Genomic DNA, 4,583 nt, shown 5'->3' with positions numbered 1-4,583 from the left:
TATTTTTTTTGAGAAATAGAGATGACGTCTTACTGTGTTGCCCAGGCTGGTGTTGAACTTCTGGGCTCAAGCAATCCTCCTGCCTTGGCCTCACACAGTGCTGGGATTACAGGTGTAAGCCACTGCACCTGGCCCTGTATCTTTCCTATTGCTAGTTGATGAAACAATAACTGCTAAAAGGTATACAGCCATATCTCCCTGTGCTGCCTGAGTGACATGTCATAAATGCAAACAGAAGATTTTTAATGTTTTCAGTGCAAGAGCTGTCATCTTTTAGGATTTATTGACCACACACAACATGTTGCCAATTGATAAATGTAGACAGCCTTTGTTTCAAAGCTTGGTTACCATCTTCATTTTCACAAATAGATACATATCTATCACAGCAAAGTCTCTATATTCACATACTCATTATCTAAATTAAATTTAGAAAAGCAGATCAGACTGCACATGAAACTGACATACTGTGTTGATCACGGGCTTTTGGCTGGAATTATTTGGCTCATTCTGTCAGTCATCTCCAGGGGATAATTATCTCCAAAGAGGGAATTTCCTGTTGGAGTTAACAGACTTTCAAGAAGTATTCAGCAGATCATTAATCTTTTAATGGCTAAACCGTGAACAAAATCAGTTAATATTAAATAGTTTTAAAATACTAACGTTACCCCAGCTTCAGACTTCCTACAGTGTGCTATGGACTGAATGCTTGTGTTCTCCAAACTCATATGTTGCAATCTTAATCCCCAGTGTAATGGTGTTTGGAGATGGGGCCTTTGGGAGGTAATTCGGTCATGAGGATGCAGCCCACGTGATGGGACTAGTGCCCTTATAAGAAGAGCCATGAGAGAGCTTGCTTTCTGTCTCTCTGCCATCTGAACACACAGTAAGAATATGGCCACCTGGGCCAGGCACAGTGGCTTACGTCTGTAATCCCGGCACTTTGCGGATCAGCTGAGGCCAGGAGTTTGAGACCAGCCTGGTCAACATGGAGAAACCCTGTCTGTACTAAAAATACAAAAATCAGTCGGGTGTGGTGGCACGCGCCTGTAATTCCAGCTACTCTGGAGGCTGAGGCAGGAGAATCACTTGAACCCAGGGGGTGGAGATTGCAGTGAGCCAAGATCGTGCCACTGCACTCCAGCCTGGGCAACAGAGTGACACTCTGTCTCAAAAACAAACAAAACTCAACTAAACAAACAAACAAAACAAACATTTAAGCTCACACCTGAATTTAAGCGAACGAAGTGACTTCGGACAGCCCCTAGATAACCCCAGGATGTGGGCTGGCTGCCAGGAGAACCAGTTATGTGACTAAAAGGCTGAAACTTTCAGCATGCCCCGCCCTATGCCCAAAGGAGAGGAGCCAATGATTTAATCAATCATGCGCCAGGAAACCCCCAAAGTATTGAATTCTGAAAGCTTCTGAGCTGGTGAACACATTGAGGTGCTAGGAAGGTGTTCCACCTGGAGGGGGCATGGAGCACCTTCCCGCCAGTCTTGTCCTATGCATTTATTTAGTTGGCTGTTTCTGAGTTGCACCTTTTATAATAAACTGGTAAATGTAAGTAAAGTGTTTCCCTGAGTTCTGCAAGCCATTCTAGCAAATTGTCAAACCCATGGATGTCATAGGAAGCTCTGATGTGCAGCAAGTTGGTCAGAAGTGTGGGAGGTCTGGGCTTGCCGTTAGCATCTGAAATCGGGGCAGTTGTGTGAGACTGAACTCTTTAATTTGTGAGTTCTGACATTAACTACAGGTGGATAGAGTCAGAATTGCATTACATTGGAGGACAGCTAGCTGGTCAGAGATTGGCTGGTGTGGAAAAAGACGCACAAATTTGATGTCAGGAGTGCTGTGTACATTTAGGGAACTAGTGTCTCCCCAGAATATTTAAATGTTATCATAGCCTTCTCACTAGAAAGTAAGTCCATGAGGGGGGTTTTGCTGTGTTCATTGAGTATTCCCATTCCCAAGAACAGTTCCTAGCATGTAATAGGTGCTGAGCAAACATTTGTTGAATGAATGAATAAATCCTAAAAGAGGAAAACCAAAGAAATATCATAAAAACTGTGAATATGCAAACATGATTATTATAGAACTAGTGTGCTGGAACGGATTAAAATACACATATGTAACCCTAGTTTATATTTTTTTGACATCCTGATTCATAAAACCCTAGTTCGTGAATAGTTGGGCAATCAAAGGAGAACCTTCCTAATACCAATATCTAATGTATCCTTTTTTATTTCTATCATTAATCATATTGTTGTACTTTATTTTTTCTTTCTTTTTTTTTTTGAGATGGAATTTCACTCTGTCACCCCAGGCTGGACTGCAGTGGTGTGATCTCGGCCCACTGCAACCGCTGCCCCCCAGGTTCAAGCGATTCTCCCGCCTCAGCCTCCCGAGTAGCTGGGATTACAGATGCATGCCACCACAACTGGCTAATTTTTGTATTTTTAGTAGAGAAGGGCTTGGTCAGGCTGGTCTCAAACTCCTGACCCCAGGTGATCCGTCCACCTCAGCCTCCCAAAGTGCTGGGATTACAGGTGTGAGCCACCGCATCCAGCCTTTTCTGTTTTTTGTTTGTTTGTTTTTCCTGAGACAAGGTTGATACAGTTTGGCTGTGTCCCCACCCAAATCTAATTTTAAATTGTAGCTCCCATAATCCCCACGTGTCACGGGAGGGAGCCTGTAGGAGGTAATTGAATCATGGGTGTGGTTACCTCCATGCTGCTGTTCTCACTCATGACAGTGAGTGAGTTCTCACAAGATCTGATTTTTTTTTTTTTTTTTTTTTGAGACACAGTCTTGCTCTGTCGCCCAGGCTGGAGTGCAGTGGCGCAATCTCAGCTCACTGCAACCTCTGCCTCCTGGGTTCAAGAAATTCTCCTGCCTCAGACTCCCAAGTAGCTGGGATTACAGGCACGCACCACCATGTCCGGCTAATTATTTTATATTTTTAGTAGAGATGGGGTTTCACCATGTTGGTCAGTCTGGTCTCAAACTCCTGAGCTCAAATGATCCACTCGCCTTGGCCTCCCAAAGTGGTGGGATTACAGGTGTGAGCCACCATGCCCAGCTGATCTGATGGTTTTATAAGGGGCTTTTCCCTCTTTTGCTTGGCACTTCTCCTTCCTGCCATCATGTGAAGAAGGACGTGTTTGCTTCCCCTTCTGCCATGATTGTAAGTTTCCTGAGGTCTTTCCAGCCATGTGGAACTGTGAGTCAATTAAACTTCTTTCCTCTATCAATTACTCAGTCTTGGGCAGTTCTTTATAGCAGCGTGAGACAGACTAATGTAAAGGTCTGGCTCTGTCACTCAGGCTGGAGGATTGTAGTGGCATGATTTCAGCCCACTGCAGCCTTGACCTCCTGGGTTCAAGGATCCTCCCACCTCAGCCTCCAAAGTAGCTGGGACTACAGACATGTGCCACTATGCCTATGTTGTCCAGGTTGGTCTCAAACTCCTGGGCTCAAGCGATCCTCCCTCCTCAGCCTCCAAAATGTTGGGATTACAGGTGTGAGCCACTGTACTTCAATTTCTAGTTCCTACTCCCATGTCATCTTCCTTTTTGGGATTTGTTTAGATTTTTTTTTTTTCCGGAAAATCCCCTTAAAAATTTTTCATGAAGGATTAGACTTTTTTGAATATCTTTATGTCTGAAAATATCTTTACTTTATCTTCACATTTGATGGATGCCTTAGTTAAGCATAGCATTTTAGGTCTAACACTTTTCTCCTCCATCTTTGAAGATGTTTTTCCAATTCCTTCTGGCACTTGGTGATGAGAAATATGAAAGTAGTCTGAATTTGGATACTTTGCAAGTGACATGGTTTTTCAACTCCCACTACTGAAGACTTTTGGATTTCTGAAATCTCACTAGAATGTGTGGACGTTTTTAATTAGTCCTGTTTGATACTTGCTGGGTTATTTTTGCCTAAGTTAGGGAAAATTTTCTTTTGTTATTTATTTTCCCACTCTGTTGTCTTTGTTCTCTTCTTCTTTACCTTCTTTACCTTAAGATATCTTCCATCTGCTATCTTTCTGATTTATGTTCTGAGATACTTCCTCTACTGTGTCCTCTCAATTATTTGGTTCACAGCTAATCCCCTTGATCATTTTCCCAATCCTTTACAGTATTTTGGCAATCACTCATTCAGTTGTCTGATTAATGTCCTTTCACTGAAGACTTTTTGCACTATGCCATGTATCTTAACACTAATACATGGCATAGTACATTTGCATTCTGCCATAGTATACCATGTACACTAATTAGGACAATTTGAAATTCTCTTGTTTTCAGAGGTATTGCTCTTTCTGATGGGGGTCTATTATTCAGTTAGTTCATCTTGGTCCTTTATTTTTGTTTTTGTTTTGTTTTGTTTTGTTTTGTAGTTTGTTTGTTTGTTTTTTTGAGACAGGGTCTGACTCTTCTTGCCCAGGCTGAAGTGCAGTGGTGTGAACACAGCTCACAGCAGCCTCAACTTCCCAGGCTCAGATGATTCTCCCACCTCAGCCTCCCAAGTAGTTGGGACCACAGACATGTGCCACCATACTTGGCTAATTTTTTTTTTTTTTTTT

This window comes from Mandrillus leucophaeus, unplaced genomic scaffold, assembly GCF_000951045.1.
Source record: "Mandrillus leucophaeus isolate KB7577 unplaced genomic scaffold, Mleu.le_1.0 Scaffold627, whole genome shotgun sequence".
Lineage (NCBI taxonomy): Eukaryota > Metazoa > Chordata > Mammalia > Primates > Cercopithecidae > Mandrillus > Mandrillus leucophaeus.
Note: the sequence above shows the minus strand (reverse complement) of the source record.